Genomic DNA, 17,604 nt, shown 5'->3' with positions numbered 1-17,604 from the left:
ACAGTCTGAGCCCCCAGCGAAGTCCATGTAGCCTATTAGAGGCTCTCAACAGTTAACTTTCTTTCCCTTTCCTCAAAATCTCTATTGGTGATCTTTCGAGACTGAGGGCTTCTCAATTAGGGATAATGTTGCTTCAGTGGGAACATCTGGAATATCTGGAGACATTTTTTTGATCATCATGAGTGGGTAAAGGCCAGACATGTTGCTAAACATCCTACAAGGCACAGGATACCTTCTTCACACCTACAACGAAGAACCATCCAGCCCAAAATTTCCATAGCTCTGAGGGTAGGAACCTCTGTTCTACACCAAAGAGAAAAACTGCCATTAAAACTAGCATTCAATGAAAAAAAAAAAAAAAAAAACAAGATCTTATATTTTCTGTTCCCAAAAGCAAGCATCCTGACTGTACTAAAATATCAGTATCAAGATAGAAATACATCAGATCCCCAAGTATATAACATGGAGTTCACGAATATAGTTAACATTCCTTGCTGGGTGGAATTTGCATGTGATGATTTGCATGCAAATCTGTATTTCCAGACCTATGGAAAGTTTATTTCCCTAGAATCTACCTGAGGAAGTAATAATTAGCAAAAAAAACAAAAAAACAAAAAACACCACACACACACACAAAACATAAATTTGTAAAATACTTATTATTATTATTTTTTAATTGGAGGACTGGAAAAGACTTTAGGCAAATGTGAACCTAATGACCCTGGTGTGCCCTTTGAGATTATTTCTTAGTACTACCTAGATTCCAAGACACTAAAAGCATCAGGATGTGGCGGGGGGAGGCAGATCACTGCATGAGTCTCAACAGACTGGCCCCTGAGGCAGTTGCCGCCAGCACCCTCACCCTCTGGTACATGCCTAGCACTTTCCCTCCCTCTCTCCTTATACTTTTATTTCCCCCTACTCCTACTTTCTCTCTTTTCCTTTTCCCTGCTGTCTATGCCTCTTGTCACTTGCCAGTGACAGTTGTTTAGCCCCAGCCATGACAGAATTCAAAAGACAAAATGCCTTGATTTAGTGGCAAGGGTCAATAACCCTTTCTGAGAGATGAGAATGAGTCCTGGGTGTACTTAATTGGCATCTCTAGTCACTGCACCTACGTTAAAACATGTTGCAGAGACAGTATTAAGAGACACCATTTTGGAAAACATTACTGAGGGCTCAAGAAATACACCTGCCTGTAATCTACTCACTAATGGTAAAAAATAGAGTTAGCATTTCTAGTTCTGCTGGGTTCAAAATCGTTCATCCTCAGACCGAAAAGTAAACTCAATACAAAGGGGCTGCTGCAGCTGAATTTGATCTTGGAAATTTCTCTCCAAAAGTGCCACAATATGGTATATTTTAAACATCAGTGAGAGTCACAGTGCCATCTATGGCCACCTTCTGTTTGAATCAGAAATTGTAATTTTGCTACTTTGACAGTCTCTGAACAGACTAGGAAAACAGAAAGCCCTCTCAGCTATAAAATGCACTGACAAAAATCTTACCCAAATCTATATTTCTTGACACATGGATTGCTTTAGAACCTACCTGAGAAAATAGTTAGCTAACAAGATGTAAATTTGTGAATACTGTAATGAAAACATCTTGAAATTTCATGAAGACAATCTCTCTGACTGCAGAGTCTATAGTAAAATAATATAACCATAAACCAGACTCTTCAATCAATTCACAATGTTTTAAAAAAAGAAAAACCTAAGATCTATTTTACTTTAACAAAACAGATCTTAAAATACCAATTAAGGCACTGCATAGTATTTTTTTTTCTGAGTCCTTTTTGACTGCAATTTAGAAATAGTATAAAAGTTATTTCATAATTAAAAACTCTAAATACCATTGAGATGATGATTATAAGGTTTAAATTGATATCATAAGCTATGGGTTATATTAAATTAGAAACTGTCCAACCTGGCCACAAAAGGAAGTTCAATTTTCTCCCCTAAACAAGAGAAATCCTCCAGTAATTCTACTATCAAGTTGTAAGTGATTTTCCCTACACCAATGCCCAGCTATCATCATTTGGAACCAAGTAGATTTTCTCTTTCTTTCTGTTCCAAATTCACTCGGCTTACTGCCAAGAGAAAATACAGACACAGGGGAGGCAAAGAGCAATTCTGTTAAGATCAATGAAGATGTTGGCCATAACAGAACCCTATTTATCCATCACATCCATACTTCTTTTTCTCTCATTAGAGATTACTAGCAATTTCTTGACAATTCTTGTACAGAATTAAGTTATAGTCAGTCTTGTAAAACATCACAGAGGAAAGGAAAAATATATAGTTTTTTCCTACTAAATCCAGAAACTACACACACACACACACACACACACACACACACACAATATATATATATATAACTTTCATGAACATAACCATTTCTATTCTTATAAGAGACTATACCCATTTCCAAAGCAAAGTGCATACTTATAAACAAAAAATTCACATGAAGATGTTCTACTGGCATTGACCCAAAGTAAAAGGTCAGAGGCACAGTCTATTTAGTAGTATGAAATTAAAGGCTGAGGGTTCTGTGTTGTTTTAGGCTCAAGTGAGAAGTTAAAAGATTTGTTTTACCACTGAGGGAGAAAAATTATTCATGCTATTGCACTTGTTTCCCCCAAATAGTGGCTATCGGGGTACCTAACTTTAAACCAAGAGGAAATTAACTAAAGCCTTTTGATGCAAAAGACATGAGAGTAACTGTCACTGTAAGATACTGAATTTTGCCAAGTTTTTTTTTTTATTATTAAAAAAGATAGCACTGAAGATTTGAGAGAAAAAAATGAAAGCAAGTTAAATGGCACTGCAACTCCCATTAAAGAAACAGCATCATTGTTTTAAATGCTTCAGTAAATATAAAGCAAGTGCATTAACCAGCAAAAGTCATCTTTCAATCGCATCTAATCACAAATGAATAAGGGCCAAGCTCCTCAACTTAACCTGCAAGGCTTTGCCAAGCATTCAAGCTTATCAAGGGCTAATGCCCAAGTGGGGACCCAGACCAATTAAGCTGCAATTGTCCAGGAGTGGGTGCTAGGCGGGAGGAGTTCTTAAAGACCCCCAGTTGTTTTTAATGTGGAGCAAGGTTTGGTAACTAAGGCCCTAGTCCCACATGCTACGCCTGAAGGATATCAAACCCTCAAGGTCTCCCCTTCCTCCCTTCGACCACATTACACTCCCCCCTCCCCACTTTGTTTGTTATTCTTCCAAGCTGAGGAGACCCTGCTTCTCCCAAATTCCTCTTCTCCCTTCAAGTCTCAGTGTGGGTATCCCTCCTGGGTGCCTTCCCCCACAAACCCACTTCATTCCTGCACAGACACCTGGGTTGGAAGCCTCTCCCTGGAAGCGTGCTTTCACATACTCTCCCATCAGAACCTCCAACATTTCACTTACCCAAGTAAGAAAATTATCACCTATGAGCCCCTTGACGAGTATGTCGTATTCCTTCTTTGTACTCTCTTGAACAATGCTTGATAAGTTCTAAATATATATGTTTTTAGTAATCTATACCAAAACAACAGCAAACTGTTGAAAACCAGTTTTCAACATTAAAACTAATGAAGTGAACAGAAAGAAGTTGCAAAGTTCTCTTCCTCAGATTCCTTGCTTGTTCTTCAGTTTGAAGTTAATTTTAATAGTATGTTTTACTAGTAAAAATTTGATTTAAATAATTTCAATTTCCACCATATTATTTCCAGCTGGGTATTACTGTATATTAGGGACATATTATAAACCAAATTCTCAGTGTATGACAACATTTGAAACTTTTAAAGTATAAAAGCTATGTGGCCATTTAATTATAAAGCTATGTTGTCTTTAGATATGCTAAAGTCAATTCTTTGTTGATATTAATACCGTATTTAACTACTGGGGCTTCCCGGGTGACTCAGATGGTTAAGGATCCACCTGAAATGCAGGAGACTTGGGTGGTTCAGTCCCTGGGTGGTGAAGATCCCCTGGAGAAGGGAATGGCAATCTACTCGTCTTCCTGCCTGAAGAATTTCATGGACAGAGTAGCCTGGTGGCCTATAGTCCATGGGGTTGCAAAGAGTTAGATACGACTGAGTGACTAACACTTCTACTTTAACGAATATTACAGAACCTTCGCCCTTCTCCTTCTTTGTATTGGTATATTAGGCCAGTGACATAACAATGCCAAAACAGTAACTTCTAACAGTTTCTGGGAAATGTCAGTTGTTAGAAATTAAGGAAGAAATGGGAAGAAAATTTAAAGTTAATACTTCAACATGTAGTTTGAACTCTAGATGAAAAACTCAGTACAAATATAACTCTAACTAGCAATATGATACATATAATAAAATGGTGTAAAATAGTATAGCATACCATAACTCTTCTACTTCTGACTCTTCTTGACCACAAGGTCAAGGAGAAACCTTGCTTGCATAGATTAATTTCTAAAACATCTTTCATGGAACAAAATGTGCTAGAATACAAAAGCAATTCAACATACAAGGTCATATCTGAGAATAAGAAGGAAGATTTCATGTTTCAATCCTTTGTGTAAGCTCCCGCAGTCCGTCTTGAAGCACTGAGAAGGAAGGTTTAGGATACTGAGAGACTCTTCTGACTTGGAGTTACTTCAACCTCTAAACTCTTTAATTCTAGGATTACTACTGTGCACAGCAAAGCCATTGACTGCAAATCAGTGAAGTTCTCAAAGTATTTGCACATTTATTATCTTATTTGACCCCCACCCTTCCCCATCAGGTAAGCAGACTTGACATGACAACCCAAACTTGCAGGTCCAGAAACTGAAGCGCAGAAGGAATATGCCAAGTCTCAAGCCTTGGGTCGGCATTCCTTGGGCTTTTCTCACTAAATCACACTTCCTCTCTTGGCAAAGTAGTCTGTGACCAAATTCAGCTTCGTACAATGTTAGAAAACTATGAGATGGACCTTTCTAACCAATGTCCAATAATACATGTATGATATTTTTTAAGGGTAAATAAAGCCATCAAATAAGAACCCTGGATCAGACAGCATTTGAAATGAATAGTGCTGAACCATGCCCTTAAAAAAAAAAAAAAAGAGTAGAAAAAGAAAAACTTAAATTTCGTTGAAGCTAAAAAGAAATCTGCAAGGTTCTAAAAATGGTGATTGCTTCACTATAAAGTGAAAGTGAAGTGGCTCAGTCATGTCCGACTCTTCATGACCCCATGGACTGCAGCCCACCAGGCTCCTCCATCCATGGGATCCTCCAGGGAAGAGTACTGGAGTGGGGTGCCACTGCCCTCTCCAAAAATTATTATTATATATGGCCATATTTATGGCAGTTCTAGTCTGTCATATTTAGACAGTTCATATATAGACAACTCTAGTATTATTTCAGTTGAAATGTATTTGTAGACTAGGTTTATATGAAAAAATCAAAATAAGAAAACAATGAAACAAAAAATATCCATCATTTAATATGCAAATATGCTATGCTTCATTATGAAAATCAAGGGGTGTCATGGAAAATACTCAGACAAAATTAACTAAGGGCACCCCTGTTTTTTTAAAGTACAGAATACATTTTTAAGAAACTCATTTCATTTCTATAATTGAACATTTCACACCAAGACCAATGCCAGGCCGTATGACTTTCTGAACCATAAAATCTGACTCTCTCTCTCCATTTTAAGAATGCAATTACAGGTCAAATTCTTTACAACCATTAACAGAAATCTCCATTTTCAAAGTAGATTTTCAAGTCTAAGACAGTGATATCTTGAATTAAACAATATTTAACAGAACCAAATGGAGAAAATTTGTACACTTCTTCTGAATCTTCTGTGATCGTGTTCGTACCTACGGAAGCTTCTGTGAATTTGCGAAGGCACAAGCTGCCTCAAGAACTAATAAAAAGCACTGAAGATAAAGTCCCATTTTTTGGATGATGTTTCCCAATCTGACCACACTTCAGCACTTCAGAGGCATTTCTAGCAAAGGCTTTTTAATCCACAATCTGATGAACTTCTTAAAACAAAAGTCAGACCAATTTGACTCCACATTTGTTCTTGTTTTTTATTCTTAAAAATGAATCTTCCATTTGGGGGAATGAAGGACAGGACATTAAACAAAACAAGTCAAAAAGCGACTGTCTATGTGCATGGTCCATGTCCTGGCAGATTTCCAAGGGTCTGAAATCAAGAGGAAGAGTCCTGGCAAAGAAATCTCTTCTAGCCCCCTTTTAAGTTCTTGTTCAGGAAAGCTTAAACTAGGTAACATAGCAAAACTCCTCAACCACTATTACACAGTTGAAAAACCTTCACCCTAGAGACCAGATCGGGTTCTGTCTTCATCATAAGCAGCTCCATGCTCCTAAAAGCTATGAGTTAAGTCAGAAGTGCCTATTCTGTTTTAAGCTTTGTTCTGAACCTCACAAATGTGGAACTGGATAAAAGACAATAAGAATGGCATAAAAAGAAGCTGAAGATTCATGAAAAAAGAAATGAGAAAGCAAAGTTGGAATCATGATGTGTCATTTCCAGCTGCTCACTAACTTCAGCGTAGCAAAGCACAAAAATGACATGCTCTATTTGAATATGTTTTAACCCTCAGGCCTGAAATCTCTAGCTCAGTCAGTCGAATTCAATAGTTACATTTTGAGCTTCAAGATCCCTTAGAACATAAGCTTTAAGAGGGCACTGAAGGTGTGTGGGCATCTGTATGGAGCAACAGCCTTGAGGCCTTTGGTTGCCCTAGCAACATCATGGCATCACTGTCACCCCCTTCAAAGTTTGGCACTTATTGGGACACTGTCTGGCTAGTGCTCTGATAAAAGATATCCTATTTAAAACTCAATTAACTACTCTTCTTTCCAAGGAATAGCATGTTGTTGTTGTTGTTTTAGTCAATAAGTCATGTCCGCCTCTTTTGCAACCCTATGGACTGCCAGGCTCTCCTCTGTCCATGGGATTTTCCAGGCAAGACTACTGGAATGGGTTGCCCTTTCCGTCTCCACGGGATCTTCCTGGCCCAGGGATGGCATCCGTGGCTGCTGCACTGGCAGGCAGAGTCTTTACCACTAAGCCACCAGGGAAGCCCCAAAGAATGCAGTATACCCCATGTGAAAAAGGAGCATGACCCCAAGGCAAAGACAGGCAAAAGCCTTATCTTTTAAGCTACATAGCACTTGTCCCAGGGGAACTCAAGAGGGTTTCCACAAACCTTGATAACAGTCTCTGACCACATATCTGAAGAATATCAGGCTATTTTTGAGCATGGGACAGTTTACCAGCAACCAGTAAAAAGTTTACTATGTATGAGCAAACAATTTAAGATTAAAACAGAGCTGGCTTTTTGACGATGGCAATTAGTTTCTTCGTGTTCCAAACACCAAATAACATTTTCCCATTAATTTTTAAACCAATGTGGCTTTAACTTAAAATAAACTGTACATCAAAAGAATGGAAAATAAACAGCCAGGAACACAATTTGACGAATTGGATTTATTTAGTTTATTTATCTAAACAGGGACCATTGGATCTCTTTAATAGGCTGACAGTTGCACTGGGCTGGTTAATAAAACATTCAACAGTGTCTTCAGCCAATATAGAAATGCAAATCCCATCAGAAATATTTTATTCATGAGGCAGTAATTTCAGTTACTACCAGTACTTAAAAAAAAAAAAGGCACTCTGCAAATAAAGAGTGCCATCTAGTGACTAACAACGAAGCCAAATTTATTACCAGCTTATAGTTCATCTTTCAAAAATCTTACCTATTTTTATCATTCCTCTTTATTTCCTAGATAATATCAAAGTGGCTAGGCAAAACAAATAAACAACAGGAAAGCCGATAATAATTTGTTAAGTCTTTTAAGAAGGATTATAAGCAGAGACAACGGCATTAAAACCAATAAACTTTATAATTATTTATCTGTTTTAAAACATTTAACACCATATCCAGAAAATACACACTTCATCTGCTTAAAAAACTCAAACCACTAGAAATAACATAAAAGTCATAACAGAAACTTGCTCCTCCACCATAAAATGACATTAAAACTTTGATTTCAATGATTTAAAAAATGAGTAGATAGTAAAAGAAATCTTCCAATAAAACTGTAATAGCTTCTCAGGAATCTGACAACAATTTAAAATATATGTATACATACACAAGAATGTGTAAGTGCACACACAGGATATGTTCATACCATGACACACTTCAACTTTGCCAGTGACTACAGTGGATATGGAAGTGATTTTTGCAGGTCATAAAGCTCTATAGGAGCTAAAGACAATGGTCTGAGGCCCAAGGCAGTCATCCTAAAAACAGTCACTTTGGAAGAATGTGTCAGGGCTGCCAAAGAGAAGAAAAACCTATTAAGGCCAAGCTCAAATTCAGTACATAGGACGAATCATAAAATATTGAAAACATACTACTGTTCCATTAAAGTTTACATGATGGGGAGAAGGGTCAAGAACATGAACCTTTACAGCATCCTGAATTAGGAGACCAAGGTGACAGGCAAGCACAGAGCAGCCCCCAGAAGGCATCACCACAGCTAAAAACAGACTTTTGGATCCATTTCCTGTGTCAGCTTTGAAATTATTGGAGACGCTGTGAACAGATTTCCAAGGTCAAAGCCTGGACCGAGAATCCTACAAAGAAGGCCAATGGCATGACGATTTTCTAACAGCTTCACCTATCAAGGCTTTAGGAATTAGTGTTCTCAGAAAATAGCATCAAACAAGAAAACTCATCTATGTATACACAAACACGGGCTTCCTCAGAGGCTCAGCAGTAAAGAATCGGCCGGCAATGCAGAAGACGTGGGTTCGATCCCTTGGTTGGGAAGATTCCCTGGAGAAGGAAATGGCAACCCACTCCAGTATTCTTGACTAGGAAATCCCATGGGTGGAGGAACCTGGCAGGCTGCATGAAGTCCATGGGGGTCGCAGGAGTCGGACACAACTTACCAATTAAATAATAACAACATACAAATACAGCATTACTTTTTATCTTAAAAGGGTCATAGTCATATCCAGAGGACTAAAATATTCTTCAGCTTTTGATCATGAAATTTTGAAAATATAAAATGAGATCAGGTTTAGACCAGATATAGAGAGTAATGCTAAGTTAGCCTTACCAGCATGAATATACCTTCCATGGAAAAGTATCTTAGAAAAAGAAATCTCAGTTATATTTAATTCTAGAGTTGTAAAATTCCTGTAATAACAGATCACAACAGTATATTTTTCATATAATTGTGGCTTAAATGAGTGATATACATAAAGTACTTACCTCTGGTCTGCCTGTGAGTTTTAGTTCTTTACCTTCAAACACAGAGACGATTACAGCAAGAAAAATGATCTGACAAGTCACAGTAAAATGAATTTCCAAGGAATATTTTATTAGAGCTATAATATTTTTGTTACCCTTTTACACAGTAATCTGCCTTCTGAGAAATGACCCTGATGAAATAATCCTGTTCTGTTCACTGCAGCACAATAAATTATGGAGGGAATGAATGAAAAATGTAAGGACTGAACGAAAGATGAACTAATATCACTGACTGAAATATTATGCGTGTGTGTGTTAAGTCACTCAGTCATGTCTGACTCTGTGGACTGTGGCCCACGAGGCTCCTCTGTCTAGGGGATTCCCCAGGTAAGAATCCTGGAGTGGGCTGCCATGCCCTCCTCCAGGGGATCTTCCCGACCCAGAAACTGAACTCGGGTCTGGCTGAGTGCTGAAGAATTGATGCTTTTGAACTGTGGTGTTGGAGAAAACTCTTGAGAGTCCCTTGGACTGTAAGGAGATCGATCCAACCAGTCCATTCTAAAGGAGATCAGCCCTGGGATTTCTCTGGAAGGAATGATGCTAAAGCTGAAATCCAGTACTTTGGCCACCTCATGTGAAGAGCTGACTCATTGGAAAAGACTCTGATGCTGGGAGGGATTGGGGGCAGGAGGAGAAGGGGACGACAGAAGATGAGATGGCTGGATGGCATCGGCAACTCAATGGACGTGAGTCTGAGTGAACTCCGGGAGTTGGTAATAGAAAGGGAGGCCTGGTGTGCTGCGATTCATGGGATCACAAAGAGTCAGACACGACTGAGCGACTGAACTGAACTGAACTCCTGCATTGCAGGCAGATTCTTTACTGTCTGAGCCACCAGGGAAACTCTGAAATACTATGCACCCATTAAAATGATTAAGAATTTAGAGAAACAGAAATTATCACTGTCAGCATCTTGTGTTTTTAAAAAATATGAGAAAATATGAATTAAATATTAGGATCATCATTATGTAAAATAAAGCAATGAATTATCAAAGGAGAGGGGAAGATAAGAAGGAAACAAATAAAAATGCAAAATACGAATCTTTTGAGGTAATAGGGCTAAGATTTTTTTTTGCTTCTTTCTACTCTCAATTATTTCCAGAATACTCCATAATAAACAGATATTATTTTTATAGAGAATCTAATAAAAATGTAATTTTAAAATGGAAATCCTATTTATTAAGTACACATAGTGGAGGAAATTTTCTTGAGATCGTTCTGTGCAGTTTGGCTTTGTTATGTCTATCCAGAATGCCCTTATATTCCTGCAAGAAGGATAGCTGATATCCGAATTACAACATATTACCACTGATATGATCTGAATTTCTAAAACATTCTTTCATGGCTTTTTACAGCTTCCACAGAAAAAACCCAAAATATCTCAGGAAGTCATAGTCATAACAACAGAAACAGAAGCGTCAAGTTTTTGACCTTTCAACTAAAGTCAGAATTTTTTAAAAGTTCATCTCTGTCGTTTATACTTCTTTAGTCTATCTTAGACTGAAAAAAAAAAAAAAAAAGAATACGGCTACTGGCTTCACTCATAAACTCAGATACTCAAGTTGTCCAGTCACCTGTTAAAAGAGTGAGTACAGGTAGTAGCAGTAAAAGCTTCAAGCTGTTCCACAACATCCTTTGAACCCTGACCTAAGGGACCAACTCCGATAGTCTGCAGGTAGCTGGGTTTCCAGGACCATTCAGCCTCACTGCTGAGACTGTCAATAGAAGTGCCATTCTCTGATGTAGACAGCACTGCGCCTGGAGCTGGGCTAACAATCACATCACATAGCCTGCCAAACAGGAAAAGGACGGCACTCGGGCGCCACTGACCTGGGACAGAAGTGAACTTGATGCTGGGGCTGAAAGGCTCTACTTCTAACATTCTTTTACTATCTAATCCTCCACCCCAAATCCTGTAGTCTCTGTGTAACGTCTTAAAGAAACTTAGCTTTGTTACAAGAAAAAAGAAATATGCAACTATACATAGCCACCACAAGATGGCGCCAGCATCATAGTACATCATCAGATGTGAAAAGGCGTTCATCATCACTGGACACTCCGCGTTCTCATCCTGGTACATCTCTTACTTGCTCCTTTCTCTTTCTATTTACTGAGACTTGGTCAAATATTTTACACAATGTTAGTTTTTTTATTGTTGTTTGTACAAGCTTAAGGATTTTGTTGCTGTTCACTTTATTTTATTTTCTGAAGAAGCAAACAATAATCTTAAACTTGGAAAAAATCCTCAACTCTATTTTTCCTCCTTTCAGCTGGTTCATTTTCCTGGATATGACCGTGCCCTAGCTAACCTCACACCAATAATGAAGGGAGAAATTACAAGATGGCTTAAGTACATGAATTCTAATTTTTTAAGTCGTTTTCAAATATATTCGGAGAAGGCGATGGCACCCCATTCCAGTACTCTTGCCTGGAAAATCCCATGGACAGAGGAGCCTGGTGGGCTGCAGTCCATGAGGTCGCGAAGAGTTGGACACGGCTGAGCGACTTCCCTTTCCCTTTTCACTTTCATGCGTTGGAGAAGGAAATGGCAACCCACTCCAGTGTTCTTGCCTGGAGAATCCCAGGGACGGGGGAGCCTGGTGGGCTGCCATCTACAGGGTCGCACAGAGTCGGACACGACTGAAGCGACTTCGCAGCAGCAGCAGCAAATATATATGTGTGTGTGCTCAGTCACTAAGTCGTATTAGACTCTTTGTGACCCCGTGGACTGTAGCCCACCAGACCCCTCTGTCCACGGGATTCCCCAGACAAGAATACCGGAGTGAGTTGCCATTTCCTACTCCAGGGGGTCTTCCCGACTCAGGGACCGAACCTGCGCCTCCTGCAGCTCCCATGTTGGCAGGCGGGCTCTTTACCACTGAGCCACCTGAGAAGCCCCACAGCATGGCAGATGGAGCCCAAGCGGAGCACGCCGTGTCTCTGAGCTTAGGAGGCACGCGCTGGAGGCGGGGACTGCTGAGATGGGTGAAACTCAGCAGAGTGTTGGAGAGAAGGCGCTCCAGAGATCTATAAAGGTGTCCTGTAAGTCTTTGGCTGAAAATGAACTTGCATAAGTAGAGGCAAGAGGACTTAAGGAGGACATGTATCAGGGAAACATGGGTAGAATGGACATTCTGGAGGTCACGCAAAGCAGGGGACAGAATTCTAAACAACAGAGGGTGGAACATGCACTGAACACGCCAGTCGTTCAAACGGAATGCAAGAAAGGCATACCCCCAAAGTCAGGCTACTCTAGACACGTCCTAACAAAGTTAACGATAAGCCTTGAAAGGGTATATCAGCAAATCATCTGCCTGCCCAAATAAAGGACAACATTCTCTACAACACGCACTGTCAACAGGGGTGATATTATGCCCAGAGGCTAAAACTGGTACTTGGGAAGATATGGTTTAGTCCGTCAGTCTCGTCTGACTCTTTTGTGACCCCATGGACTGTAGCCCCTCCAGGGTCCTCTGTCCATGGAATTTTTCAGGCAAGAATACCGGAGTGGGTTGCCATTGCCTTCTCCAGGGGATCTTACTGACCCTGAAATCAAACCCATGTCTCCAGTATTGGCAAGCGGATTCTTTACCACTGAACTACTAAGGAAGCCCACTTGGGAAGATGAAGAATTTTAAACATTACAAAACTTTATGGCCTTACAAAGGACCACATTACATGAACAGATATTCAGATACACAGTATATTCATGGTATTAAAATTTCCTTGGGGAGAGAGGAGCGATTAGGAAAAAGTCTTAAAAAGTTCCTTAGTGGGGTGAGAACAACAACAACAAAAAATTGAGAGGCACTACTCCACAGGAAAACAACAAATTGCAGGCTTTTTAACAAAGATCCACAATATCAAGTACATACTAATAAAATTACTAGACATGCAAAGAAACAATGGAACAGAACAGAAAGCCTAGAAGTTGACCTGAATTTGATTCAGCATGGAATGAGAACTCTGTAGAATTTTGTGGAACAGGGTAACATATTCAGATCAAGGTGTTAGAAAGATCATTCCAGAGTGGAGAGAAGGACGGTTTAGGTTGGGAGAAGAATAGAAGAAGAAAAGGCTACTACAACCATCCAGATTGAGAAACATGAAGGCTTCCAGTGGTGGTGATGAAAGCAGGAAATATTTAAGTGGGAGGATTGTTAACTCTCAGTGACCAACTGGATGTGCAAGAAGATAAAGAGGGAAAAATTAAAGCTCATGCTGAAATGACTAGCATTGTCAAATTTAAGGTTTAAAGGACCCCGGATTAGAAGTGCCCAGTAAATAGTAAGGAATATGAATTTAGAGCTGGAGGGACGTCTCAGTGAGAAATGCAAGAGAATATAGCTGTGGTCATTGAAGTCACAGGAGTGATAACACAGTAGTGAGACAGTGGGGTAAGTGGAAAAGAAGCCTGAAGAGTCCAGGCAGCTGAAGGATGGGCAGAGGAAGAAGGGCCAGAAAAAAGAAAATAAGCAGGCAATGGGGTGGAAGAAAAAAGTGTTGAGTTGTCCTCTGCCTTTCCCCACTGGCATAGATGTTCCCCCAAGGTCTTGATATTACAAGGGCCATGACAGAACGTCTTCATTTGCAATAAACATTGCAAATAAAAGAGGAAGGACCATCTCTACTACTTTTTCTTGGGGTTCAATACTTCTAGACATATCAGTATAACAAAGTAATCCAACATCTTTAAGAAGATATTTTTCATTCCATTAAAAAATAAAAGAATTAAATGTAAGAAGAAAATAAGAGTCAAAAGGGAATTATGTAAATATTTTCTACATTCTATTCAAATACCTCATGTGACAAAATATGGTAAAGTGGACAAAACTGTAAAACAGGAGGCAAAGGACCTCTTACTTCTCAAAGCCCTAGAATCACTTCCAATCGAGCCAGAGGAAAAGCCAAGGTCTTGACTCCTCCTCCAATGCCCTTGCTGATCATTCCCCTGTCTCCCTCTATAACCACACGCGCCTCTCTCTCCCCGACTCAAGCAGAGAACACCCAAGCAAAGACAGTCACAACAGCCCTGGCAGTCACTATCAACTCACCTTATTTATTGAATTTAACACTATCTGAAACTAAGATACATGTATTTACTTGCTTCTCATCATCCCCACTACAATATAAATTCCATAAGAGCAAGAACTTGATCTCTTAATCATGGCTTTTTCCCCAGCACCCAGGACACTGCCTGATTACTACAGAGCTCGAGAAAGATCTCTTGAGCGCTTCCCTGGTGGTCCAGTGGGTTAAGAACCTGCCTGCCAATGCAGGGGATGTGGGTTCGATCCCTGGTCTAAGAAGATTCCACCGCATGCAGTGGGGCAACGAAGCCCGTGTGCCACAATTACCGAGCTTGTGCTCTAGAGCCTGCAAACCGCAACCACGGAGCCTGCGCATCCAGAGGCTGTGCTCCGCGACATGAGAAGCCACTGCAGCGAGCCGCCCACGTGCCACAACTAGAGGGGCCCTCGCGCGCGGCAGCTAGAAAGCCCGTGCGCACCCACAAGACCCAGCACCGCCAAGAGTAAAGGGACGGAAAAGAGACTTGTGGAAGGAAATCCACAGTCAAGTCGAGCCTCTTTGTTCTATCGTGTGTAAACTGGGGATAGTAATCCACAGCTGTTCTGTCTGCTCTTCATACAATGAAATGAATAATGCGTGGTGAAACACTTTATAAACCGAATCACATACAAGGCGGTGATGGTGGTGATGGTGGTGAAGGATGTCTCCTGACGCAGTAGAAGGGAACTGTGCGGCAAATATACAAATAAACACAAGAACCTTAATGATCGCCCAGAGAGTAAGTGTTTAGTTCATAGTTGCTCATTCCATTTTCCTTTATAACAGAAAATACCCCTGAGAAACGTTTACCTATGTGATATCCAAATATCTGAAGGACTCTACTCAAGATTACAGTCGTTAGGAAAGAAATTCTGAACACTGAGTTAGCTGACTTAGAAGCCATAAAAGCAACTTAACTTTTGAAAAAAAAATTAAGAAGAAAAGATTAAAACTAAATTTAGTGTTGCAGCGCAGTGAAGTTGCTCAGTCGCGCCGGACTCTTTTCGACCCCATGGGCTGTAGCCCGCCAGGCCCCTCCATTCATGGGATTTTCCAGGCGAGAATACTGAAGTGGGCTGCCATTTCCTTCTCCAAATTTACTGTTATGGGTTGAATCGTGTCGCCCCGTTTCATGTGTTGAGGTCTAACCCTGAACACTTCAGAATGTGACTGTACATGGAGATGGGGGTCTGTAAAGAGTTAAATGAAATAAAATGAGGCCATTGGGGCAAGCCTTAATCTAATACAACTGGTTTCTGTATGAGAAGAAGAAATTAGAACATAAACACATACGGACTGTGAAGACACATGGAGAAGAGGCCATCCACAAGCTACAGAGAGAGGCCTCATAAGAAACAAACCCTTACGACACCTTGATTTTGGACTTCTAGACTCCAGAACCTCAAGAAGATACATTTTCGTTGTTTAAGGCACCCAGTTTGGGGTACACTGTATGGCAATGCTAGCAGACTAATATGCTTAGTTGTTTTACAAACCAAGAGAAGAAAATCTTTGGAAATAAAGATGAGGTAAACAAACTAAAATAATCCTTACACATATTTATTTTACTTTAATCACTTATATTAAAACATTAACTCTAATTAGAACTAAGTACAATTTTAAGTTATCAGATTCTTAAATCAGTCCAATTTTCTCATCATCTCTCACATTCTTGCTAAGGGAACCTATCTTTTACAAGCAGGGAAAGTTTTATCTAGTACAAAGTATAGAAGCGAGGCAGTTGCATTTCTTTCCTGAATTTAGGCCTATTGTGGATTCTGATTTTTCTTTTTAATTAACAGGCATGCAACTTAAAAAGTAATTGCATCAGAGTCATTGACATACCCCGACTCAGCTTCTCAGGCAACTACCCATGATAATGTAAAATAAATATGCAAAACTGCAAGTCACCCTACTTCCAGACTCCAGGTAAAATCCTTATGACACTCAGTACCACTGGTCTTGTAGTGGGAGGGTAGGTACACTGTGGTCTAGGAGATGTGGCTTCCACAAGTGAAACAGCTATGGAGGAAACAGAGGCAGAAGGGCCCTTATAAATTCTCAACTTTCTTTATAAATCTGGACCCCAGGGTCAGAAATACAGTCAGTTTACATGCCCACACCTGACTCTTGTCACTCACAAAATGGTAAGCTCAGATCTTTCTTCATCTACACTTTTTTTAATTTTAATTTTTAATTGTGGTAAAATACATATAATATAAAATTTACCATCTTCACCAATGTTAAGTGTATAGTTCAAGGCGGTGAAATATATTCACATGGCTGAGCAACCAATTTCTACAGCTTTTTATGCACAAAACTGAAATTCTACAGCCACAAAACAGTAGCTGCCCAGTTCCCCTCCCCTCAGCGCTTGGTAACCAGCAATCTACTTCCTACTTTAAGTGGCTCATCTAAGCGGAAACGTGGCTCCACGTGGCCCTAAGTGGCTCATCTATTTGTCCTTTGTGACTGGCTTATTTCGCTTAGCACGATGTTCTCAGTGTTCATCCTTGCCGTATGTCAGAATGTCCTGCATGTTTAAGCTGCCTTAATAGTCCACTGTATGCACGCACCACGCTGTGTTCATCCACTCACCTGTGAATGCACACTACAGGGCTTCCCTGGTGGCTCAGAGCGTAAAGCGTCTGCCTGCAATGCAGGAGACGGGGTTCGATCCCTGGGTCAGGAAGATCCCCTGGAGAAGGAAATGGCAACCCACTCCAGTATTCTTGCCTGGAGAATCCCATGGACAGAGGAGCCTGGTAGGCTACAGTCCATGGGGTCACAAAGAGTCGGACATCGGACACGACTGAGCGACTTAATTTCTTTCTTTCTATCTAGGTTGCTTCCATCTTTGGGTATTGCCACAATAACACCTATCTCTTCAAGATCCTGCTTTCAATTTTCTGGAGTATATACCCAGAAGTGGAATTGCTCATCTGTATCTTTCTGCTCCTATTACCTTCTAATTACTAACAATTTTAATGCCAATATCTTTAAATTTATATTCTTAAATTTGCTAATGGTGGGTGGAGTTGAAAGTCAGATTTATAGGAAGAGAAAGCTAAATATTCTTATAAGACACTCAATACAAAGGACCCCTTATATAAATTATTAATTGAGCTCCTAGAGGGGAGAAGTGTAATATATCCTTTCAAAACTCTGGAAATAAAGGCTATGAAGCCTATCTCAGAAAAACATACATATAGAAACACAC

The 17,604-nt window shown here is 40.0% G+C and overlaps 1 protein-coding gene across 5 annotated transcripts in view; it reads right to left on the bottom strand.

Moving 5' to 3' along the window:
- Positions 1 to 17,604, bottom strand: part of VTI1A (vesicle transport through interaction with t-SNAREs 1A) — a 375,524-nt gene that overhangs the window by 339,762 nt on the left and 18,158 nt on the right. The gene's annotated exons all lie outside the window — the stretch shown is intronic.

The sequence above is a fragment of the Budorcas taxicolor genome, chromosome 23 (assembly GCF_023091745.1).
Source record: "Budorcas taxicolor isolate Tak-1 chromosome 23, Takin1.1, whole genome shotgun sequence".
Taxonomy (NCBI): Eukaryota; Metazoa; Chordata; class Mammalia; order Artiodactyla; family Bovidae; genus Budorcas; species Budorcas taxicolor.
Note: the sequence above shows the minus strand (reverse complement) of the source record. Positions and strands in the feature narration are given on the sequence as shown.